This window comes from Rhinolophus ferrumequinum, chromosome X (assembly GCF_004115265.2).
Source record: "Rhinolophus ferrumequinum isolate MPI-CBG mRhiFer1 chromosome X, mRhiFer1_v1.p, whole genome shotgun sequence".
In the NCBI taxonomy this organism is placed as follows: Eukaryota; Metazoa; Chordata; class Mammalia; order Chiroptera; family Rhinolophidae; genus Rhinolophus; species Rhinolophus ferrumequinum.
Genome location: NC_046284.1, coordinates 93,506,371 through 93,532,246, shown reverse-complemented (window position 1 = coordinate 93,532,246; position 25,876 = coordinate 93,506,371). Strand labels below are relative to the sequence as shown.

The 25,876-nt window shown below is 55.6% G+C and overlaps 1 protein-coding gene across 3 annotated transcripts in view; it reads right to left on the bottom strand.

The window, feature by feature from the left end:
* Positions 1 to 24,915, bottom strand: part of BCOR (BCL6 corepressor) — a 113,865-nt gene extending 88,950 nt beyond the window's left edge. For 2 of the 3 annotated variants that reach the window (XM_033106784.1, XM_033106793.1), the window contains exon 1: positions 24,576 to 24,915. The gene's annotated coding sequence lies outside the window, so the exon portion shown is untranslated. The remainder of the gene's footprint in view (positions 1 to 24,575) is intronic. The other variant, XM_033106761.1, reaches the window with a different exon arrangement.
* Between the last annotated feature and the right edge of the window lie 961 nt (positions 24,916 to 25,876).

Below are 25,876 nucleotides of genomic sequence, written 5' to 3'. Positions count from 1 at the left end.
CTAGCCAGGACATGTGACTAGGGTATGAGATGACTGGCCAAGAGAGAAGAGAGGCTCAGCTGGGGGGACCCAAGGCCCAGAAGGGCCTCCTGGCACAACAAGCTTAGGGCTGACCCAGCCTGGAGGAGGTGAACCTCCAGAAACCACTGAGGCCTACACAACCATCCCCCCTAGGCCCACCTGGTACTTCAAACCTACAGGGAAAGTGGCCTTGTCCCATTTGGGTGGCTAGTCCCAAGGTGTAGTAGAGTGCTGCTATATGAAAGACCTACACATCAAATCCCAAATACCAAGAGGGAATGGGGACAGAGCAGGAGAGAGGAGGTATCCTCTCCCCTCCCACCACCCCAACCTTCAATAAGGTTTTCCTGGAAGGAACTGAAGTTGCTAGTGGAGTTGTTCCTGAAGCCTCTCCAGGACTGTCGCTACCTCCTGGTGCAAGGCAGCGAGGACGATGGCTTTCTGTAGAGAGATCCCCTAGATAGTATTCACCACAAGGAGCCTCAGATTCTGGCGCGAAACCTCACAGTTCCGATAAGACGCTACCTTCTGTCCCAAGCACACCCCCCCAAACCGAAAAACAACCCCGAACTGCTGGGATGAACACTGAACCTGAGGCCAGGGTCAGCGGACGGACGGTCTCCACTACCAACAAGTTGCTGGTCGAGTTAACAGCTGTGGGAGGGGGAGGGGAGCCGCAGGCAGCCACGACTGAACGGTTGCGATCTAGAAAATTCAACAAGAGGCCGCCGCGATGGTAGCGGCGGCGGCTCCAATTAGCTGAGCCAACTGGGAAAGCAGAGAGCAAGGCGGCGGCCCTGCCGATCGTGCCCCGGGCGAGCAGGCGGGAGGGGGCGCGGGGCCTCGGATCTGCCGGGGCGGCCCTCGCCCGGCCCCTCCCGCGGGCTCTCGGAGCGCGCCTGGTGTTTACACACTGTCCTTCCGACACCGGATCAAGTTTCAGGCCGCGCTGGAGGCGCCGGGGGCCGGCCACAGGCTCGGGAGAGGGGAAGAGTTGGAGCGGGATCTAAGGCAGAGCTGCGCGGACAAGAAGGCCTGGCGCGCGTGGGCATAGCTAGTGCAGCGGACCCTGGGGGTGGGGCGAGGGGAAGCCCATCCGGCAGGGTAGGCAGGGGCAGGTGGGGCGCGATCTGGTGGGCGAAGCAAATCCGAGTCGCAAGAGTGGAGTGCTTTGCTCACCCCGGCCAGAGAATTTACCCCTGGGAGAGGAAGGACTGTTCAGAACCTTAGCGCAACGTCTGCTCTGAGAGCCCCTTGTGAGCTCCGCCCCTCTTCCCCCCAGTGCCTTTGATATACTACACGATCCAGGCCATTGATGGGGGGGTCGGGGGGACGGTCTGTGGGCTAGAGGAGGAACGTGCGATTGGAGACCTAGAGCTTCCCTGCGCGCCCCGACCCCAGGGCTGCGGAGGCCTCCGGCGGAGTGCTCGCCACTGCACGCCTCCTCCGAGCTGGCAGCGCGCGGGTGCCCCACGCAGTCTGGCGGCGGCGGGTGAGCTCCCAGCAGCACAGGCACACCGTAAACAGCTGCGTGCGCGCCCTCCCCGCTCGGGCTGGGAACCTCACCCAAACACCCTGTCGCCTTCTCTCCTGCTCCCAGCTGAGGCTGGGGGGGGGGGGGAGGAGGGCGCGGAGGGCGAGGCTTTTGTAGCTGAATCTGTGGAAAGAAAGCCCCCACCCCACCCCCAGGCCACCGGGGCCCGGGAGCGAGCGTTCTGAACCTGCAGGGGTGCGGGGTGCTGCGGGGAGGGGAAGGAGTAAGCGCCTGCCCCCTCCCCACTGAATGTCTGCTTTGTTCCGGAAAACAAGGGAAGCATTAGGCTGCTGCCCCCGGGGAAACACAAAACTTCTTTTTGAATCTCGGGAAGGGCGGTTGACTGCGCTACGGGGCTCCCGAGACAGACTGAGGAGGGGAAAAGCTGAGAGGGCGGGTGAAGGCAGGCAGACTCCGGACAGGGGACGACAAACGGAGTGGGGTAGAAAGCCGCTCAGGGTGACCCGGCGGGAGACCCGGGAACCCGACTCGGCGCGAAGGTGCCGCGCGAGTTCCAGCGAGCAGCCGGCCCAGCCAAGTGGCGCCGGCCCAGCCAGCGGCCGTGCCAGCTTCCTGCCCTGCCCAGGACCGCGGAGCAGTCGGGGACGCCGCCGCAAGCTGGCCGGGAATCGCAGGGCGGGTGGGGTGGGGGCGCGAAGCCACAAGTAAACCCAGACTAGAACTTTCTGCACCCCCACCCCACCCTCAGAGTGGGCCTGAACCCCGGGCCTGTGGGGCGTAGGCTCGGGGCGTTCAACCTTGGAGGAGAAAGGGGGCAAAGGCCCAGGGAGCTCCCCCGCGCGGAAAGTGGGGGGCAGTCTTTAAGTGTCTGGTCTCATTTGATGACCGCTAATCCGTTCAGCTCCCAGGCCGGCTGTGCCTTTCTGAGGGGACGAGTCAGTTCTACCCAGGCTGGTAGGAGCGGGCAAGGGGGCGAGCGAAGGCAAACCTGGAGCTCGCTTGCTTTCCAGCTCCCTGTCCTCCCCCGGCCGCCACCCCTCATTCGCCCTTTCAGCACCTAAGGAAGGGGCTCTGCCCCACCCCCGCGGGGCGCTCCCCTCTGCCTCGGAAGCTCAGACCGAGAGCGAGGGTTTTCCCCCTTCCCCCTGGGCTCGCTGGGTTTCTAACTTCCTCTAAACCTCCCTCCTCGCTCCGAAAAGCCCCGAGGAGAGGAGCCGAGAGGAAGCACGCCGCTAGTGTGCGAAATGAAGACCATGTGTGGGGACGGCGGCATCAGAGTGCAGCCGCCGGGTTGGGGAGGGGGGCGAAGGCCCCCGCGCGGCCCGAGGCTCGGGGCGACAGCAGCCAGCGCCTCCGCTTGGCATTGGGGACGCGGGACCGCGGCGAGAAGCGGCGAAGCGCCTGGTCTAGCCTCGTGGCCGGCAGCGGGGCGGGGGTGCGGGAGCTGCCGCGCCGTGGGGGGCGGGGGGCGGGAACGCTGCCCCGGCTTCCTGGGCCGCAGCTGCGGCCGAGGGCTCAAGAGCAGATCGTGTTCGGCGGTGGTGGCAGCCGCGGCGGTGGCGGCTCGGGCACGCCGCGCTCGCAGCTGAGAATCAACAAAGACAGGCGGCGGGTGAGCGGGGGAGGGGCACAGCCGAGCGTTCGCTGGCTGCCGTGGAATAATAAAAAATAATTAATAATGATAATAAGAGAAAAATCCCCAGGCTTTCATGGCTCTGGGTTTCCGTGTGGCTGCAGCGGGAAGCGCGCTGTCCTTGAGGCGGACTCTCTCGCTTGGTCTGCCCGCCCCTCCCCCTTGCTCGCCCCCTCCCCTCCTCTGGAACCGGGAAGAGAAAGGTCTGCAGCTGACAAATATTATCCATTCTCCCCATCGATCGCGGAGTGTACAGATGTGAGCGCTTGATGTGCCCGCGGAGCGGCGGATCCTCCCTGCTCGCTCGCTCTCGCCCAGGCTCCACTCGCCGCCCCCCTCCTCCCCCTTTGTTCTCCTCCCCTTTCCCTCTCTTTAAATAGATTTCAGGGCGCTGCCTGTTGGAGAGCAGCTGGCGATCTCTCCCGAGAGAGGGAACGAGCGCAGCCCGAGGTGCCCTGTCACCAGCCTCCCCTCCCCCACTTCGCCTTCTCCTTGCGGGCCCACCCCCCACCTCCCTCCAGTTTCCAAAACAGAAAACACCCGGAACACCCACATCCACTGCACCGCTAGTCTTCCGGAGCCTTTGGACCCCTCGCGTTGTCCGCGTGCTGTTCCCTATGTCGGTGTCTGTGCGGGAAAGGAAGGGGGCCGGGACATGCCGGAAGAGCCGAGGTTCGGGATATTTCCCCGGCAGCAGCAAGGGCGCAGCCCCGGTCACGCAGAGAGGGGACAGTTTACCCATTAGGGAAAGTCGGCGGAGGCGGACCTTTTATTCCTTTTTTACAGATGGCAGATTAAGCCGGCAGCGTCCGGACTCAAAGGGGCCGACCGCTCGGCTAAGGGTTAACCCGTAGGCCGGTAATCGCGGGCACACACGCGCGTGGCGAGCCCTCCCCGCCCGCTGGAGCGCCCGCCACAGCCCGCAGTGCGCCCGAAGCTGAAGGGGGGGGTTCGGGGGGAGGGGCGGGGCGGGCTTAACCAGGCCGCTCGACTGAGCTGAGGCCACCTCGCCGTCTGTCACTTAAATGATTGTCCTCCGCTCCGCTCGGTGCGGTCAGTAAGGGCTGTTAACAGGCAGTTGCAATCAGTTTCCGAAAGGTCAGCCAAGGTCCTCCGGCTCTCCCAGACGGAAGGCATTACGAAACTGCTTTTGTATCTGCAGGCACTTTAGAAAAAGAGGCGAGGAGGGGCGCGCCGCAGCGCCGCGGTGCTGCGAGCCCTGGGAGAGGGCCTGGGGCCGCCGGGCGGGAGAGCTCGCCCCCCCCCCACCACCTCGGCGGCGGGGAAACCACCCGGCAAGTGACCCAGGCCCTCCCGGTTTCGATGGGGAAGAAGGAAGGAAGCGGGGGGAGCAGGCGGCAAGGGAAAAAGGAATGGGAGGAAGTGGGAGAGGCGTCCTGGCTCCCCTCCTCGCCCGGCCCACGGCCCACAATGGGACCCGGACGGGGGCGGGCGGCCTTGGGTGCGGCAAGATCCCGCTCGGACTCTCAGGTCCTCCTGACTCCGGGAAGTGGGGCAGGAGGTGGTTGGGCGGGGGGAGAGAGACCCTTGCAGAGCAAGCGAGTCCCCGCGTGGTGTCTGAAGACGCTGCTGCTGCCGCCGCTAGAAGTCGTCCATCAGCAACCAGTCCAACCTGCCAGTGATAATGTGCGATCAACACCAAATCACCCCCGCCAGGCGCGATCCATCATCGCTGCGCGCCGCGGGCCCGCGTGAGGCTGACTCGGGGCTGGGGGCCGGCGGGGGGGGGCGGCCTGGAGCGGAAGGCGGTCGCCCAGTGTACTGGGACTCTCCGCGCACCTCGCTGCCACCTCCCCCCCGGAGGCCTGCACCCTGACGTTCATAACTCTCCAAGTTCCCCAGTCGCAGAGCGCAGACCCGGTGGCTCCGAGTTCCCCGCGCAGGTCACTAAGGAGCCCGCGCGTCCTCCGCACCCTACTACGCGGTCACGCCCCACAAAGCCGTCCCTTCTTCAGAGCTACCCTGCCTGCATCCCCCCTCCTCCAAGAAAGCCTGGCTGGCGGGAAATTAATATTTAATATCGTGAAATTGATTAAAGGGCTGGAAGCCGATGATGGGGTGGGGGGAAGGGTAGGGCCGTAATTAAAGATCTGAGAGTGGTGGCCGCTTCTCAACTGCCCCAGTCGCACGCGGCCTTTGTGAGGCCGAGGCGGAGTCGCTCGCGGCAGAGCCTGGCGGTCTCAGGGCGGTGGCCCGAGAGCAGAGGACAGGGGTGGCACGGAGGGGGCGGGCGTCCCGGAGGTGGCGAGTAACCTTAGCGCACCTGGGGCTGCGCGGAGAGCTGCGCCTCCCTTGCCCGCCTGTATTGTGGAGCACATCTCGGTCGCAGGAGCCTGAGGGCCGGTTGCTGAAGCTCCTCGCTGCTACTTCGGCATAGAAGTGCCTTCCCCGCCCGGGGGACCGTTGAGGACGTATCTCGCCTGCGTCTCCAAGGTCCCCAGCTCTAGCCTCTCACTGGACCCAGTTCCAAGGCCGCCTCCCCAGCCCCTGACCCGGGTTTTCCGGCCCTCCCACGCAGCCCTTCGGAGTCAGGTCCACCCAGTTCTGTAACTGGGGGATCCTGAGGCCCAGGCTGCCCAAGCTCCCACCGGTTCTCTCTTGTCCAGGCCTCACCCCGGGTCGCTCACGGTCGGGGCAGCTTAACTTGTTCAGCTGCACTGCAGATGGGGCCTGCCGCTCAAGGCGGCGGTCTCCTAGGAGTCCTCACCGAACCAGCTTAGCCGGCCGCATGTCGTGCAGTTTATGGTTACTACGCCTCCCGGAAAGGGCAAGGGGGCTGAACAGGGCTGGATGGAGGTGGATACACATGGGCCACCCGACCTAGCGGTACTAGAGGAATTCGGTGGGCGTAAAGTCAGCGGTAACCCGTTGGCGCTGGCTACGGTTTAGAAATCAGATGGTTGGCTGGGTGGCAGGATGCCCCCCCACCACACCTCGCGAACGCCTGGCTCCAAAAGGCCGCTTTGAACTTTTTCTTGTATACGATTTCTTTTTTGGTGAAGCAGTCTGTCTGAAAAGTACCAAGTGTGCAGAGGGGAGAAAATACATAAACAGAACAAGCAGCATTTTTGGCCCTAATCAGTTGAGGGCCAGGAGGGCCCACCAGGCTCCAGGCTCACTAGAAGGTCAGGACCAGGGAGGATTAGGCCCAGTCTTGGGTTTATTGCTGTACTTGAATAAAGCACCGGGGGCTGCCTAAACTGGGGCAACAGAGAGGTAATTAAAAGAGGGGCAGCAGAAGGAAAGAAAGGCTGGCGTGGCTGCTGCCTAGAAGGGTGGAGGAAGTGTTTTCCCTAAGAATAACAAGCCTGTGCAAACGTTATGCAGAAAGAATTAATTTCACCAAAACAACCAAAAAGTTCACATTCAGCCTCATGCTGAGATGATAAGCAACATGCAAACTTTGAAAGGAACCTTGAACCAAAGGGAAGTGTAAGCTGCAGTTTACAAAGGGCAATGGGAAGCTTTTCTGGGTACTTCTCTCTTCCCACCATTGTGATTCTACCTGCAGCAGCTGCTCCCTAGGGGGCCCCTTCTGACCTCCCAACCTGAGAGCCCCAGGCGAGATCACTCAGAATGCACCGCATTCATCAATGCCATTTCTGGTAAATTGGACCTCAGGTTTTGGAGTGTCCTAGGAGGAAAGCAGCCTACACAATGCGCATACCGATGTCAGAGCAAATGTGATGGGCGGCACACATTCTATAGCCTTTACTAGATAATGTTATGGATTTCACAACCAGATGTACCAGACTTTCCAAGACATTCCTGATTTCAAGAGCTCTGAGCCCTGTGTCCTAAGTGGGCATGATCCCCCACCTGCGGTCACTGGTGTTGTGGAACTGTGCCCCAAAAGTATCTCAAAGCTTACTTGCCAGGCTGCCAAGGAGGGAGGAAACGGCTTGGGGTGAGGCCTGCACCCCGTTGGTACCCGCTGGTCCTTTGTCCACCGTGTGCTGTCAGTCTTTATCTCAGCCAAGGCCTGTCCCTACCTCCTCGTACAGGAGTCTGGGGGAGTTGGGTGATAAACATGCCTTTAGGGACCATCCAGGTAGGTCGCTTGTCTGGGGAAAACATAGGATCAGGTCCTCGGGGGTCTCTGTGGGCCAAGGAGGAGCGGCCTGCCCCCACGGTGGAGGACACAGCTGAGTGCACTGGCCCCCCGGAGCTGCCGCCTCCCTGTCCCCCGGGAGCGGGCGGTCGGCGCGGCTGCATGCCGGCCGCCATCTTGGCGCAGGCGGTGCTGCCCCCGGTGGTGGGACCGCAGAGCCGCAGCCGCGTTCGCTCGCTCGGAAGCCCCCTCGCAAGGCGGCTCACGGCGGACCCCGGCCCCGGGTGGCCACTCCTAGTTGAAGCGCGGCTTGTCGTTACTGCAACACCAGAGCAGATTTCAACCCCGAGAAACGACCTCTTGTGCCCGGACTCCTGCACCGGTCGACACGTTATCACCTCTCCGTGCACAGCGGCCTGTCCACGCACCCCGGAACTTGGGCAGCTGTCCCCAACTGCCACCTGCGGAGGCAGCATGGGTAGGGCGAGGCCTGCAGCTCAGTCCCGCACCATGCAAACGGTTTCTAAGTCTCTGGGCAAGAGAGGATTTGAAAGTTACCTCTCTTTAAGGGATCTTGATTGAAGAAGACCGTTCCTCTATTCGTCCATTTTTGGGCATGCGTTTATTGGAGAGCTTGCTAAGGGCAAGGCACTGTGTTAGATCCTAAGGGAATCCAAATGTACAAAAGTGAATTTTAAAAAACTACACCCCTGACCCTCAAGTAATGTACAGTCTAGCTGGGAAGGCAGACTTGTAAATAACTAACTAAACAAAAATAAAAAGCATCATGAAATGAATGTAAACTATGGGCATGAATCCTGCAGTACATGGCCTGGGGAAGGGCCAATTAATTATTTTAAAAATAACCTTTACTTCTAAAAATGTAGAATCTGTTCTGGGAGGAGAAGGGAGGATAGAAATTTACTAACACTGGATAGTTCCAGGATTCCAAGGAATAACAGTCATCACTTCTGAAAGGTTGATGTTTAGGAAAAATGGTGAAAGTTTATTTAAACTAAGCAAAATACCAAGAATCAGAAACGTGGATTCCTTTCTCAGCTCCTGACATTAGCAGGGTGGTAGAGATACAATTTTCCATCAACACGTAATACCCCCATTTGAAATCAGTAGAACTCCCACCACACTTCATAAAAAGAAGAGTTTTAGAAAATAAAACTAAAGGTAAGATTAGAAACTTCTAAAAATGTTTTAGACTTAAAGAAAAATGGGAATTAAAAAAAGAAACACACAAAACCAAAAAGAGCTTACTCGCAAATGCTCTCCAAGACGTGAACATGCAGAAGAACACTGTCCCAAGATGATTTGTACAGAGGTTGGAGAGTGTGGGGAAATTAGTCACAGGTCAAAGAAACTTAAGCAAATAAAAAAATGAGGCAATTATTAACTCTAGGGGAAAAAAATCAGTACAAGAAAGGAAATGCAATCACCGAAGCTCATTTGCCTCATCAATAAACAATACATATGTGGTCACAAAGTAAACACTGGCTATGAATTTAATAACAAATTACAATATAGCACTGGTGTGAGAATGGGGGAGGGGAAGTATGATGCAGAAAGTGAGAATCCTCCTCTACCATACTAGGAAGTCAACAGATGATAGTTACCATGGATTATTTAAGAGAAGGCCACATCTACATATTACTTAGAATTATATCTTCCAGAAGAAACAGGCAGGGAACTGCTTTTTTGCACCAAGCCTTCACATATTATTTGGCTTCATAAACTTTGAGCAAACATTCCTTTGCTGAGAAATACAAATTAATTTTTTAAATTAAACACACAAAGACTTAGAAAAATAAAACTCTGAGAACTCCCAAACAGTCCCAATGATGTAACTGATGTCCTTTGAAACTATCTTCCTTCAACATACACAACTCAAATTACCCAAAGTGTGGAAAGAAACAGGCAGAGAGGTAAATGGATTTGGGGCCCCTGGCCTGTACATTCCTGGTTATCAGGAAGAGCAAATCATCTCAATTTGCCCTCCCCAGGAGACATGCCATTTATGGCTTTACCGTGAAAATACCTTTCCAAGTATTAATGGAATTTCAAATAGCAACACCACCCACTATAGAGTGAACAAGAGTAAGCTTTTCACTGCTTATGTACAAGGCTCCCAAAGGCTTCCACTACCGGCCTGTTGCTGACACCAGGAGAGTCCCTCTTTGGAGTTAATTTTGATTAGGAATTGCTTTTTCCGGATGATCCTCCACTTTTAAATGCAAATTCTCTTCATCCATTACACGCTAGTGTGAATTTTAGTTCACAGGTAACTTGTTAAGATGTCAAACTCTATTGCACCACCTGTTAGGGTCTTACACTCAACAGCCTTACATCCATCACAGAAAGGCCTACAGTTAACAACATCCCTTAAAAGGCTAAAGGCTTCACATTCAAAACCAAAGAAAACATATCCCTCCCCCACCACCCCCCTCCCCACCACCCCCGCCCAAATCCCACCTTGCTGGCTAAATAAGACACTTAGGTAGGGTGACATCCCAGTCATTTTTTTTTTTTTAACTCTAAATAAAGCCTAGGAGGGACCCATTAATTTATGAATGCTGGACCTTGCAGATGAAAGGTGACTAAACAAAGTGAGTCAATGGGCCTATTGCTCCAACCTGCTGGGTCAACACTGGCTTGGTCTGCAGCTTTAGGCTGGCCCACTCTACTCCCAAGATGCCCTTTTGACCCCCATCCTACCCTATGTCACCATCTCTTTTCTTTCTGATCAGAGAGAGAATCTGTTTATCCTCTGCCCCAAGAACAGAACTTCCACTAGCCTACTCAGTGACTTTGTGAGAATTGGAGAAAGGTACCCATGGGCCTGTAATTCCAGCCCTCACGCCCTGTCTTGGCTGGGGACCTTTGTGCAGTGCACAAACTGCACAACCTGATGCGTTGGTCCTGCCCAAGAAGCCAGCTTATTTTCAGAGGCCACCATGAACATTGCTTAGTTGTGACCCACAAGGTTCCTGCTGAATCTGGGTTTCTTTGGTTTCCAGCATAGAAACAGTTAGCCCAGCCCTACGGACTCAAATCACCTGAAGGGAGGCTGGAGTGAACCGGGCACATCCTGGGAAGTCCTGGTGAGGTCAGGAGAGGGGCACGTAGGTCAGAGTTCACCCAGGAGCTTTCCACTAACTCTGGGACTTCTATTTTCATTGAGATCTAAAACATGAGCCTCATGCCCCAAAGCCTGGCTGAAAATGAAATCTTCATGAGCCAAAAGGAAAGCAGGCCAGAGGGTGCACATGCCTTTTGGATTTTCAGAAATGGAAAAATGATTAGATTTCAGATTTCGGGAAGGTGTGTCATGTTGAGGGAGCCAGAGAAAAGAATAACTGCTGATTCTCAAGCAAAACAGAATCATGTTTTTCCACCATGTTTCTATCTATGTCTCCTAGTTAAGCCACAATGAAACAGCAGATCAAAGGCAGAGACAAATACAATTATGTTGCCTGCAAAACCCCTAGCATGAAATTAGAAGTCAAACTCTCCATTCAGGGGTTAGAGACAAGGATAATGGGAACCTGGGGCCCCAGAGATGTACCCAGCCCCCTTTCAGTCACAACAGTATCCATGCTGGATATTTAAAACCACACCTGGGGGTAGAGGACAAACATTAATAATACATTAAGTATTATTATTAGAATAATGTATTATTTTTTCCACACTTTCTTAGGAAATGCATTGACTACATTTCCAGCTTTGAACCACATAAAGATATCTGTGTGTAGAAATAAAGTGATTTGTAAGCAAATAGTGAAAATAATGTTACCTGGAGTAATGAAGGGTTACCACAGATTCTCCCCAAAATGGGCGAAGGATGGTGGCAGCCAAATTGCACATCCTGTCCCCTACCTGCTTTCCCTTTCAATGCTGAAGGGCCTAAAACCATCCGATCTCACCACCCAATTCTTCCTCAGTCCTTCCCACAATTCACAAGTTCACAGAAAGAGCTGTCCTTTGATATCTTTTATTTTTCATAAAATCTATATTTGCTTTGTGGCTCTATTTCTTTTACCCTGGCCTAATTTTAGCTCTCTACCCGCCCCCCCCCCCCCATATAATTTATGCAGCCTCTAGAGGGTACAAGCTCCTATTATAACAGACTATTCTGTTTAGAGCCACTGCTAATTAAGCTTAGTTCTCAAGAGTGCCTAGCATGGCCGGCCTCCCTCCCTCCCTCCCTCCTTCCCTCCCTCCCTCCCTTTTTCTTTTTTTCTCCAATGGCCACAAGTTCTTTGACACTCTTCCCATTGAGAGGTAGGATCTATGTCCCTTTCCCTTGAATCTGACTGGACTTGTGAGTCACTGTAACCAGTAGAATATAGCACAAACAAAAGTTGCTGTGTGACTTCTGAGGGTGGGTCAGAAGAGGTGATACAGCTTGCATCTTGTTTGCTGCCATGCTTTGTTTTTGAAGCCTTGAGCTGCCAGTAACTTCAAGTCCTAGGGCCCTTAAGCCCAGGCCATAGGGAGGGCCCATGTTTGTGCTGTGGGACACAGCTGAGGTCCCAACTGGCAGCTAGCCTTGTGGGTGAGGCCGCCTCCAGATGATTCCAGCCCCCAGCTCTCGAGTCTTCCCACCAAAAATTCCGGACCCACAGAATCCACGACCAGAATGCAATTGTTTCCCAGCTAGCTCCCTTGCTGCTGACATGCTATGACCCTTCTTTTCGTCATAGTAAGTAGGGGAGATCAGTTTTATAACATGTTGCTAAATCCATGGAAGAAAGTGAGCTGGACTAAAAACCAAAGTATGGTGGGCAGGACATTTTTGATCACTCCCCAAATCTTCCACCTCTGATAACAACATCTTGTTCTTTATGGAATCCCTGTAGGACAGTGACCTGTCTCCTCCTCAAATCTGAGCTCACATTTCCCCTGAAGGATCTGGTTGTAAGGACCCTATTTGTTGTTCCCTCTTGATCTACACTGGCTGCACAAAGGAGCCAGTTCACTGGGCAGAAGGAAGGAACCAAGCATTTCCAGAGGGCTGGCTTGGCTCTCCCATCTATTCTCTTCTCTCCCTGTATTTTCCTTGCTGCTTTTTTTTTTTTAATACTTTTTTTTTTTACTTTATTTATTTGTTTTTTACTTTATTAAAAAAGTAAACAGTGTGTACTTCCAGGACTTTTTTTTCCAAGTCAAGTTGTTGTCCTTTCAGTTGTAGTTGTGGAGGGCGCAGCTCAGCTCCAGGTCCAGTTGCCGTTGCTACTTGCAGGGGGCATAGCCCACCATCCCTTGCGGGAGTCGCAACCTTGTGGTTGAAAGGATGCGCTCCAACCAACTGAGCCATCCGGGAGCTCAGCGGCAGCTCAGCTCAAGGTGCCGTGTTCAATTTTAGTTGCAGGGGCCGGAGCCCACCATCCCTTGCCTTGCAGGACTGGAGGAATTGAACTGGCAACCTTGTGGTTGAGAGCCCACTGGCCCATGTGGGAATCGAACTGGCAGCCTTCGGAGTTAGGAGCATGGAGTTCTAACCACCTGAGCCACCGGGCCGGCCCTCCTTGCTGCTTTTTGAAGGTTCTCATGTCAGGGATGGGGAGAGATAGAATATGGAAGGACTGTCAGCTTACTTCATTTTCTTCCCAATTTCCCCGCAAACCCCACATCTTTGCATTCCCGGACCCCAACTACCCCACTTGTGTCACACTCCAGACATACGCATTTTCATTCACAATATTCGGAGTCACACTTGCTAGGCCATACACACAGAATCACCCAGCAGAGCTGTTGGCCTTTCCTTTCCCCCTTTCCTCCATCCTCCCTTCCCTGCAGGAAGCATGCACAGGCCCTTGCTGCCCAGGCAACCCCAGACCTGAACTCACAGCCTGTCCTCCTGGGGAGGTGCTGAAATCTGGGGTGACCTGGGGAAGAGCTGCAAGACATTTGGAATGTGGAGGACTGAGGAGGGGGATGTGGGGAGCCCAGGTCCTAGCCCCCATCCAAAAAAGCAAGGCAGCCAGGGAACAGGAGAAAAATAGGCCAAACTGTGTGTGTGTGGGGAGGTGGGTGAGGAAAAGGGGGGAGCTACTGAACAGGCCAGAATGCGACCAGTAGCAAAGAGAAATAGGCAACACTCCCTCCCTGTACCATCAAATGCCAAGGGATGAACTTGCCAAAGATATAGCCAGGAAACAGGAACAGAGGTCAAGCTGAAGGGAGTTCTCCCCCTTACCACAGAAAGCCAGCACCAACTGGGCTAAGGGCCTGGGACCTGCCCCTTCCACAGAGCCTGAGTCTAAAGGCTGGCACAGCTCCCCGAGCTCACCACCTAGGGATGCTTGTATCCGCTAGACAGCAGGGTCCTGTGGCTCCAATTTCCAGGAAAACAGGAACACACATCTTAGAAGCAATTCTCTCTTCTGAGCCAAATCCCAGGCCAGTAAGACCTGTCTCCAGCTGGGTCCTCCTATGAACCTTTCTTCCTATACTTCAGGCCAAACCTTCCCTTGTTCCTCCAAGGACAACGGTATAACATTTATTAAAATATGATTATGACCTTCCTGGTGCTGTACATGCAATGACTTCATCTACTCTTTCCCCTTCTCATGCCCATTTTACAGACAAGGAAACTGAGGCTCAGAAAGTTTACACAACCACTGGAGGCAGAGTTCCCATCTTAAGCCCAAATGTGTCTTGCTCCAGAGCTTTCTACCATACCTGTGATCTCCCAAACATTTGATCATGTATTTTGTGGCAGGCCCTGTGCCAGGCTTATAAACAGTGTCTGCCCTTGGGGAGTTCATAGGCTAACGTTGGAGACAAACAGGGCAATACAGCAGGAAAGGGGTTCTGAGTACCATTCAGAATATCTTGATCATCATTGCCCTCCCACCTCACCTCTACTCACTTAGCCCCACTAGTCCTTCCTTAGGCACTAGTAGCTGACTTCCCTCCCATGCCTCTCTTTTTTCCTGTCAATGGGGTCTGTACCCACACACCTGGCAGAGATCCTGGCACCCTACTTGCCTGGAAAGGCTGCCTTGGTCTGGTAGATGTCCTTGGTTTCTGGAGCCCCAGGGGAGGAGAGAGAGCCTGACTGCAGCCCCAGGCTTCCTCAGCTGGGAAATGGGCACAGGGGCAGAACGCTGAGCAAGCTGGTAGGCCCTAGCAAGGCTTTTATTGAAGCCTGTTAAAGGGCTTTGGGCTTCCTCTGATGAAAGGCGCTTAAGTGCATCTGGTTTTGATTACAGGGGAGGAGAAAGCCAGGCGGTCTCTCGGGGGTTGGACCAGTCATTTGGCTTTGCCTTCCTAGGGTCAGAGCTGGCTGCTGGCGAGGCCAGGAGGCCAGGTGTGGGGGGCAGGCAGGAAGCAGAGCCAATACAAAATCCTCCAACTCTCCAAGGCTCCTGACCTCAGCCCCTAGCTCTGCCACGTGGGACACCCAGAAACAGCATGGTGGCTAAGAGATGCCAGACTCCTTTGAGAAAGTCAAGTTCAGAGTGGCTGCTGCCCACCCCTGACCCACAGCTCTTCACTAATCTCCACCCCCTCATCTCCAAAATATCCTCCCAAGAACCCTGACCCTCCAACAACCTTCCTGACTGCTCTTCTTCCTCAGACCAAGTTAAAATAGGCTTTTTCTGCCTCAAGGGTTTTCGCAAGTGATGAAAAGTAAGGAAATGCAGACTTTAAAAATTTAAAAACCCTCAACATTTTCTTTTTCAACCACCGGGGTATCCTTTCCCATAAAACAGACCTCCTCAAGGATTCTACGTCACTGTAACTGACAACCATGCTGAATTATTCTTTTTTTTTAACTTTTTAAAGAAATTTTTATTTTTTATTTTAAGTGTGTTTTTCCAGGACCCATCAGCTCCAAGTCAAGTAGTTGTTTCAATCTAGTTGTGGAGGGCGCAGCTCACAGTGGCCCATGTGGGGATCGAACCGGCAACCTTGTTGTTAAGAGCATCGCGCTTAACCAACTGAGCTACGGGTGGGGGGGCCGCCACCATGCTGAATTAAAGGAAGAAATTAATATTAAAATAAAGTGGCTATCCCAGAATGTCATCAGGGAGTCCGGAGCTCAGCCCTCCCTCGCACCCCCCCTCCCCCCCACCTGTTCCTACGTTTGAGTCCACATGGGCACCAAAAGCTCTTGGGGATCGGATGGGTTAAACAGTCTACGGTTCTACAAACGAAAATGCATTTGCTTATTCCCTCCCTGATTTGATCCTGCTGCGTGTTATTATTGTCAAGTCTCTTAGCACCACCGTTTCTAAAAAGAAAACCCGTGGGTCTGCGCGGCCCTTCACCGCCTGCTCGGCTTTTATTGTGTACGCAGCCTTGTCTGTCTGCGTGGACCCAGCACGTCGCGACCGCCTCGCAGGCGCGCATGGACACCCTCGGATTGGCATTTCGATAAAAGCTGGGCGCATTGTCTCAGCGGCCACACACACACACACACACACACACACACACATTCTAAAAGGCTACACACCCCTGGCCAACACTCCTCCTAACCCATAATTAGAGACGACCTTTGCGAAAGGCAATTAAAATATAGTAATAATCGATGCGCTCGGCCTTTTCCAAAAAAGAAAATACACAGGTGTTGGCTTCAGGTGGCTCCACCTGGACCGGCCAGGAGGCCTCCTCCAGCTCATGAATGAACTCTTTCTCCAGGGAACCTTCGATTCCCCGCTACCTATGCAAGCGCTGGCTCCCCTCCTCCTCTTCCCCATCCCCCTCCGCCTCCAGTGCTCCAGCAGCCAGGAGCTTGCTGGCGGCGGCGGGGCTTTGTCATCCCAACGCACACACAGACACGCACACGCGCGCACCCGGCCACCACGGGACCGCGGCGACTACCGCGCCGTGCCCTTCCTCGCCGCGCTCCTCTCTCCGCCCCTTCTTTTTAAGAGCTCCTCCAAACCCATTCTTCCGTCCTTTATATGTACGGTCCTTTTAATCAAGGAGCTCGGAAAGCATTTTGGGGGGACCTCCCGCGGGGCGCGGGGCAGCAGAACTCAGGATGCATGGGCAACTGGGCTTTGTTCGGCCCCTTGCCGGAGTCCCGAGGGCGGAAAAGCCTCGGTCGCGCAGGAGCCCACCTGCGAGTTGGCGGCAGCTGACACCAGCATCCCCGCACCAAACTGAAACGTGAAATCCTCTCCTGAGTTCACTTAGGACTTGGTCCCAGGGCGGGGGGGAGTATTGCCTCAGGGAGGGTCTCCTGGCCCACAAGTGGCTCTCCCCTTACAGACAAATATGCAGTGTCATTATGGTGGCTCCTGTTGCTCGAGGCCCCGGGGGTGCTCCGGCACTGCGGGCGCACCCCACCCTTATTTGGCGCGGAAGGCGAAAGAGGGGCCTAGGGGCTGGGGCTCCCCTGGGGGCTGCCTAGAGGAGACGCCGCGTCCCGCCCTCCCGCACCTCCCGGCAGCCTTCCGGGACCGCGAGCACGGAGCCAGGGCGGCCTCTCGCCTTTCATTACCGGGCCTACGAAAGCAGCAGCCCAGGCAAATATGTAGCTATTAAAATTAATCGCCCTGCGTTGTCAGCTGAACATAATGCAAATTATTTATGGGCTGTCTGCGCAATATTTATCATCGTGCAGGCTCCAGGCGCTTCGTGCCTCCCGGCCTCCCCCGCCCGCCCCGGCCCGCGCAGGGCGACGCTGTGCGCAGGCTGTCGCGGCCTGGGGGCTCTGAGCACAGGAATGGGGTTTCCGAGGGCGAGGTCGCTCACCAGGCTGCCTTCCAGGCGGAGCGCCTCACTTTAGTTTCTGCCATTCAGTCTACATTTGTTGGAGGCCTACTACGTGCAAAATTAGGAGGTTCGCGAAACTGGGGGTGGGGTAAAAACCAATTTGAAAAAAATAGGAACCATACAAGGTCGGGCCCCGGGGGGTGCGATGCATGCGGGGACTAGTCGGCTGCCCAAGTGAATTTTCTGTAGCTCAACCCTGTCCTCCAACTCGAGAAACCCTTGTTTGCGGAAGCTGGATTCGCATTTGGAGAAACTAGGAGCTTCGGAGGTATCCCACAGATCTGACCACACCGTTAACGACTAGAACCGGAATCCATTGTCCTTCGAGCCTCAAAACTTGTTTGCAGATCGCAGATAACAGATTAACTGCTAATTGTCTAAAAAGGCCAACCATTTAGTTTATCATTGCTGGGGACCCCGAGGTATTCGCTGCACTTTTATATGTAAAAACAGCCTTGCCACCTCCGAAACGGCTTTTGTTTCTCTTTCAAATACTGTGTTCTAAAAAACAGCAGCAACGCGCCACCCCACCCCCTCTCCAACCGAGCCATTGCGTTTAAAAAAAAAAAAAAAAAAAGCCCAGGAGGAGAAATAATCTATAGGACAATCCCCCCCTACTGGTCGGCGCCGGCGTTTGGGCTTTTTACGCAGATCGAGTCGCCCTGGGCTGCAGAGGTAAACAGGCTTTCTGCACCGCTGCTAGGTACTTGAATCAGGAAGGGAGGAACGGGGACTGCGGGGCGGGGAAGGCCTCGGGATCCGGGCTGGGTGCCAGGGAGGGGAGGGCACAGCACGAGGAGCAGTGTGGTGGAGGCGAGTAGACCCTGCCCGGAGGCTTCGGGGCCAGGAAGGTCGGTGGGCGGTCCAGCTAGAGGTCCCCGCTCGCAATCTGCGAGGCAGGGTGAAGGCGCAGTCTGGGCCTCTATCCCCAGCGCGCCTGGGCGCCACCTGGGGCCGGTCACGCTGCGGTGAGTCCATCTGCGGGGAAGGAGGTCACGGGGCGCTCCCTCCCACACACAGTTTTAGCAGCTCTGGGCCTTTAGGACGCAGAAGCAGGCCTACGTCTTTCTTCTGATGTGCATTTTAAGCAAATTATTGCCCTTCCTCACTGTCCCCACCCTGTACGCCTCACCTCGCACTTAGCTGACCAAGCCTGAGTCAGGGCCTACTTCCGGGGTCCTGGGGTCGGGTGGAGTGGCTATCTAGGGCATCTGCTCTTCAGACTAACAGAAGGGTACACAGCTAGAAAGCTACTTCGAATTTATATATTTTTAATCTGATTTCCTTCTCCTTAAAATGTGGTTTGGCCCAATTGAGAGGTCCTTTTTCTTTTCCTTTAACCCCCAATTTTTGACAGGGAGGTTTTTTTGTTTTAAGAGCATTCCAAAGATTTTCCCATTACTTCAGAAACTTAATTTGAAGTGATAGAAAAGGAGATTCAAAATATTAAATTGCTTTTGGATTCCCTTTATCTGGTTTACTCTGCATGGATTTTGAGGAAGGACTGGTTTTCACTTTGTTTTTTTAATCAGCAAGTCACTGTGTTTTCTAGGGTGAGACTGAACATTAATCACAGTAAAGTGGAAAGGTCATGCCCCGCTTACAAAGTGTTTTAACACTTTAGTTTTCAGAATCCCACCTGAGGGGGTCAGGTAAGTGTTATTGTTCCCATTGTAGAGATGACAGGAGGGACTGAGCACCTCCTCCGCTCCAAATTTCACGAATCTAGCCTTCCTCGTTGAACTGGGGCCAGAGCCCGGTGAAACCCGCTTGCTCCTTCCCGCATCTGCCCTTCTCCAGATTAATGTCATTTGTATATGCTGCATCCTTTTCTGAGATGTACCTAGTGGGGCCCGGGCCACCCTCTGAGTTGAGGCAGCCCCCACCGCCCACATTTTAGGCAGCTCCTTCCACAGCCTGCAAACCGCTCGGAGGCCCCAAGCGTCTCTTACAACCGTCTGTTTACTCACTTCCCTCCAGCGGGTCAATTCCGACTCCAGGCCCGGGAGGACAATTTTAAAGTGTTTCTGCAGACAGACCCTCTGGCCGCGCCGGAAGTGTTTTATGGACCTGTGAGCCGAGTTAATCCCAGGAGGGGCGGCAGGATTAGTCCCCGGTGCGGGTGGGGGATTCCCGTGTTAAGGTTTAATCCCTTTAAGAGATGGGGGTCGGGTGGCTTCGGCAATATGTGCCCCCTCCCTGTTAAGCTCCCAGATTTAAGCCGAAGTAGATGGAAACTGAGGCATGTGGCGGCCCTGGACCCCCAAAGTCTCGATCCTCCGCGAGGCGTGGTGTAGGGGGACAGAGGACGCCGCGCCCCGCGTGGACGCACCCGGGGAGACCAGTTTGGACATGGAGTTCGAGTGGAGAGCGCAGTTGTGTTTTTTCCCCAGGTTTTATTCTTCCAGCCCTGTAGAAAGGAGGAGCGCCGCAACCCGGGGAGGGAGCCGGAAAGAAACACTTAATCACCGGCGTCTCGCTGCTCGTCACGCGAAGATGGCAGCGGCTCCCCTGGGTTTCAAGGTTCCGGGAAAGGCGTGTGTTCTGCCTGGAGGCGCGCGGGCTGCTGCGCTCGCTCCCTCCCTCCTTCCCTCGGCTGGGCGGCCCGCCCGGCTCACCGAGCCCCTCTCAACGCCCGCAACTGCAGTTAGGCCCGCCGGCTGCCCCTCTGCGGGCCCCGGCGGTGGCAAGGGCAGCGGATTCCTTGGATCTTCGAGAGCTAAAAGTAAAGGCTCGGCGAGGTGGGGAGCTGATCATCCAGCGCCATCTCGGATCACGAATCCCCACTCCCCCGCACCCCCATACACCCACACTCGATCCGGGCACACAGGGTGACAAGTTGCGGCCAATACAAGACCTGCCGGCTCAACTCCAGCTAGACGTGGCCAGAAGGCCGAGCCAGCCTTCGCGGGAGAAGGGGTTTATCGCCACCCCATCCACTCGCAGGCCCCACTGCCTGGACCTCTCCTTTGACCCCAAGGCCATCAGTGCCATCAGGAAACAGCGCCCAGGTCCCTGCTAGCCGCGGCCACTTCCCAGAGTGGGGGTGGGATCCTCAGGCCTCGCTGCACGCCCCAAGAATGCCGGCTTGCGCAGGAATGCAGGGGAGCAGGGCAGCCCGGCCCATCCACCCCGACTCTACCCTCGAGCGGCACACAACCGCCACGGGCTTCCGAAGTGCCGGAGCGGGGAGGAGGAAGGGAAGGCGGAGGCCCAGAGGCCGGCTGAGCGCTGGGAACAAGAGTGGGGGGAGGGAAGGAGAATGTGTGTGTGTGCGCGCGCGTGCCCCCGGAAAGGGAGACAAGTATTTAGGGGAGGCAGGGTAATTGGGAGCAACCCGCGAACAGCCGTCCCAACCGGAGCTGACTGGCCTCTCCAGGGCCCTGGGCCCTGAGACTCCGTGCTCAGGGCTTGCGGCTCCAGCGGAGGGGAGCCCGCAGCTGCGGAAGGCGCTACCAGGCGTCTGGCCAGATCCGCGGGAGGAGCCCGGGGGGCGCGTCAGGCGCCGGGGGACCGGTGTGAACCAGCCGCCCCTGCAGGCGGCCGTTTAGATCCGCCTCCCGGGACCACTGACACTCGGCGATAAGGAGTTCCTCGGCAATCGCTGTCCCCAGTCTCCAGTCACCTCCGGCGGACATGACCGCCGGATGCTATGCGGCGAGGTGGGGCAAGGGGCCTCTGCACTGCCTTCCCTGACCCTTTCTCCGCCGCGGAACCACAACAACGTGCTTCTGTACGACGCTCCGGAAGTTTCCTTTGCAAAATAAAGGCCAAATGTTGGGCCTTTTCGTCTTTTCCTATAATGTTTAACTTTGGAAGGTGGGAGTCCAGACAGTCCTCTCCCAACACCCCCAAATAGCTAGCCTTCACTACACAACACTGGAGCGGCAACACAATCCTACTTCTCTCCTTAGTGCAATCCCTGCCCTATCCCGAGCTGTGCAACTTTAGGCTAGCCGCTTAACAGCTCTGGGCCTCAATGTCTTCATCAGTAAAACGAGGCCCATAATAATAGCGTCTAAGTTATAGGGTTGTTTTGAAGATAATGAGTTAATACATAAAGTGCCTAGAACTTTGCCTTGCATACAGTGCTACAATCCTCTCTCACCTTTGCGTGCACAGAGGATAAGAAAAAACGTCTGTCTAGGTTTAAGCTCTTAGGCCAGTAGAGTCAGGGGTTTAAGCAGGGGGGAAGGGCACTATCACCCACAAGAAATGTTAAAGCAAAATGGGCTCACACTGTCTCTGCTGGCCTTTCCCTAAAAGGCCTGCGCAGGTGGTGGTGTAGAAGGGAATGTGTGCTTTAATGGCGCTCATTTAGACTGGATTAATGGGAAGCTCCTGCCAGGGCTCAGGCACCATTACCCATCCTCTCCCTGAGGCCTTGGGTGAACAGCACTGGTGTAGAGGACCTCCACTTGACTCTCCCAGGCCAAGCTTTTTGATGGCTCAAGGCCATCTATAAATCAGTTCTTGGAGGCACTGAGCAAAAGCCACGTCCTCTGGGGGTACACTATAGCCAGAGTTTAACACTGGTCTGGGGCTGGCATGTGGCAGGCCTAGTGTCTGGGCTGTTGGTGGGCCTCATTTTAGGGACACAAAAATGCACCATTACTTATGTAAATAGAATACATCAGATTTCTAATGTCAAAAAGCTTCCCATTTCCTTTGAAATGGTCTTCCCTGTGCAATGGGGAGGAGTCTGAGCAAAGAAGGGCCTAAGGAAGCCTGGGCGCCACTCACTCCGGGCCTGGCCTCTCCCACCTCACTCATAATTCATTAGGTGGGATAGCCTTTTCCTTTTCAAAGACAACGCAAATGGCCTTTTCCTAACGTCCCTGCCGGAGTTCGCCCAATCATTGAAATGTGCTGGCGGAGCGCTCTCGCTCTCTTGATCCTTATCGGAACTGTGCGTGCCAGGCTGCCAGCCTCGCGAAAAGGTTTGCTCCTGAAGCCTCAGGGTCACCTCCGGGGCTTCCCCTTTCCAGCCTCTGGCCCCTAAGCCGCTGCCGGCCAGCCTCCGGAACAAACCCGCTGCTCTAAGTCAGAACTCCAGTTCTCGAGCGCCACCCGGAGAATTTACATTTCCTCTATTTAAGGGCCGCGTGGTGCGCGCCAGCGAGAGTCGGAGGGCGGCGGCAGCACACGTGGGGGGTGGGGAGGAAGGCTCTCTGTACCCAGCAGCACGTATGCAGGAAAAGAAAAAGCCAAGAGAAAAACGTGAGCTACAAAAACTGATACCCAGGACCATCTACTACTAAGTACAAACAACCCCAGGAAGAGTTTGCAAGAAGCAACCAACCCCCGAAATATAACTAAAATAAATTCTCTTTTAAAATTATGTTAAAAGACCTCGAAGGTGGAGTGCAAAGAGTACCCCGTCTTAAGACACGTGGGCGGTGCCAAGATGCGTCCTGCTCAGGCCGGCATCTCCGGCACACACGTTGAATATCAGGCAGAGAGCAAGGTCCTCATCTACCTATTCACCAGTTCTCGCAGTATTCATAATTGACTGAACGTGTACTTGACTTAAAAAAAAAAAAAAGATTGATCTTGCTTGAAAGATAGACAACCCGTATTTATAGATGGGCAGCTGTCTGACCACATTTGTCTGGTCTCTCTAAGAATCCAGGTTTTCTAGCCCGGGAAGGGGCAGGCGGCCCTTGTGGCTCCTCCTTCGGCGGTTTCCTGGCGAGGCGCCCATCCTCCCAAGCACCGGGAACGAAGGAGGCTGCATTTAATAGTCGCGGGGAGCCTGCCCTGACCTATACTGTCATTTTTTCCATCGGTCAGAATCGGGCTGCGGGGGGGCGGGGGTTCTCCTCCGAGGGACTCTGCACGGATCATTGGGTTTTCCCCGGCGAACTTAACACGGAGGCAAAAGGGGCAGATGGAAACCAGGCCTCGGCTGGCCCGGCCCGCGTAAGCGCCGCGTTCGGCAGCTCGACGTAAAGCCAGGGCTGGATTTTAGCAGCCCGGGCCCGGCGCCCTGTCCGCGCCGGCGCGATCCTCTCTGCACCGGCAGAGCAAACGTGCTCGCCTAATTCCGCCCTGGAGACAGCAGCTGTGTGGCTGGGTGGGGGGTGGAACCCCACAACTTTTCCAACTGAAAGTGTACGAGCACAGGAGAGGTGAAGGCCCACCCGGATTCTGTGCACGTACCGACACAGCATCTAATCAGTGTCACTGCCAGGAATACGCTTCCGCGGCGGGCGACACCCCCGCCCCCGCCAACCTGCAGGAGGGAGGGGGGATGCAAATGGAGTCTGGCGTCGTCGCAGAGTCTGCACAGTTCCCACTGCCGCGACTCCGAGACAACGTCGCAGCGGGCCAAGCGCTACCACTCGGTTCGCGAACACTCTGCAGGCCCGTGCTCATCTCCTGCGCCAGGGTCGCGCGCGGGAAAAGGAACTAGCACCACTCCCCGTTCCGACGCCATTCCCCTGCCCCCACCTCCGGAAGAGCTGCCCTTCTCCGACGGGGGGGCGGGGCCGAAGGAAACTGCAAGACAACTGTTCCGCGCCTTCCCCGCGTGGCACGGAAGAGGAACGTTGGTGGGTTTGCCGTCCGAAGCCTGGCCACACCCCCCCCACTCTTCCAAGCCTTGGACCTGAATCTCGTGGACTATGGGAGGGGGGACACCAAAGTCACGCCTCCTCAAGGGCTCTGGCGTGGTGGCTAAGTTTGTGTCCTTTCCCTCCCACGATGGAGTAGAAATGCTCCACTTTAGGGAAGCGTGAGATCCTCATCCCCGGCCACAAGGCCACTCCTGTCTTTTACGTAGGAGCAACGGTTTCTGTACAGCATCCTCTCCTGTTCTGCAGCCCCCGCCCGGCCACACACCCCCGGGGAGACCCCAGAGGTGGCCCGCGCCTTCCCTCGATGCCGGGGGAGGCGTGCGTGTCGTGTGCATGCACCATGGCTCCCGCCCGCAGCCTCCACGGAGTCACTTTGGCAGCCCTCCCTGGCCTCGGCCGATCCCCACCCGAAGTCGCCATACGGGATGCAGCCTCCCCCAAGCGTAAAGGGGCTCCCGTGGGACACTGGCAGAGGGATGGCGGTTCCGGTCGTTCCGGGATTTGCGTTTAAGACGAAAACAAGGCCAGCGACTACAAGAGCTGCGCCTTCATTCTTGGGGTTCAGACGCCCGCGCAGTCTCTGGGTCGGCCCCGCTATCGCCACTCTGGCCTGGGAGGCCCACTTCCGTACCCCCACGCCACCCACCAGGAATTCCTCGTCCCGCCAGTGTCGCACCACGCGGAGCGCCGAGCTTTCTGGCTTCTACCCCAACCCCTCCATAAGCGCGCCTCCCTCGTCCCAGGTTCGGGGCGCCGCTCGCTCTCAGCACCCCAAGTACGCCGGTTCCACCCTCGGCTGCGAAAGCCACCGCCTCGCGCCACCCCCGCCCGGTCCAGCCCTTGTCCCAGCCCCGCTCCCCCGCCAGCTGTGCCGCCGCCACCGCCGCACGTGACCCGCCCCCGTCGCGGCTTCCGCTGAGCTGCCTGTTCCGGAGCACAAACAATTTCTGCTCTGGCGCGGGGTCTCTCGGGCCCTGGCGTCCTCTCCTCCCTGCCCCCCCTTCCGGGTACGAGAACTCAAAACAACTCCCTGACCTTCGGGCCGACCAGCTCCGGCTTCCACCGACTCCGGCATTCCGTTCAAACCCGGCAGCGGCAGCTTCTAAGATTTCACTCCACGCTGGGCTGGGGGGAGGGGTGCTTTCTCCGGGAGGGGGTGTTTCAGATCGAAAGAGCCGCTTCACAGTCCTTCCTCTCCTTCGAAGTGAGTTTTTAGACTACCCGGAGGTCATAGGGAAACTCTAGCAGCCGCGCGCAAAGACCCCCCCCACCCCCCACCCCTAACACGCGCGCGCGCGCGCGCGCCGCCTTGACTAGTATTTGACCGATTTCCAGGGTCACAGCGCCAGGGGGCCTGGCCAGTCTCGTAAATACCACCAAGCGGTGGACTGTGGCACCGGAGCAGAGCTGGGCTGGGGTGGAGGGATGGCACTACATAACAGTGACTTCCGCGGTCTTTGTTGAGTACTTTGCAAGTGCTCTAACTTTACAGATCAAGAAACTGAGGCATCGAGAAAGGTCAGTTAAGTAACCCATAGTCACCCAGCTAGTGAAATGACTTAGTGGGAATTTGAACCCAGGTCTCCCAGGGTCTAGGGTGGTTAAACATTATGCCCAAAGTGCTCACCTTGAATCAAAGTACAGACCCGTCTACAAAACTTAGTGTTCACTTGAGAGCTATATATTTTCCATGTTGCATTGTGGCTAGCACATAGTAGGCACTCAATAAATATTGGTGGAATGAATAGGTGTCTGAATAAATAATTGACAGAATCATTGATGGCAAGTGGTTTTAGAGAAAACAGCCCCAACCATTGTTCTTCTAAGAGGATTGTTTTACCTTAATACAATCTCGAGCTGTTTTTTGAAGGTTTGCAGGTAACAGGAAACTTAGTCAAAATACATATTAACCTCCCATCTCTATGCCCCAGCCAATCAGCATGGCAGCACTTGAACTTGCTGAGGCATGTACCCAAAGCAGCTTTTACTTGGTCTCAGCCATTTTCCCCCAGCCCTGTTCCTTCTCTGTAGGGCTTCCGTTCAGGGTCAGGCAGACTGGAACTGCATTTGAAGTGATTCTGAACATAGAGCAGGAAGAGAGTAGTGGACCCACACCAGACATGGCTCTTTGGCTTCGGGGTGGGGTGGGGAGAGCGTGGCTTGCAACTCAGTGGTTAGTTTTTAAGGGACCACATAAGGACCACCACCATCCCTGCAGCTTGCTTCAGAGTTGCAGCCCTCACCAGCTGTGAGGTCACATCTCTCGCAAAGCAGTCATCTACCTTGAACCAACAGGTCTGAGATGCTGGTCAGTGGGACCACAGCTACCATTTGGA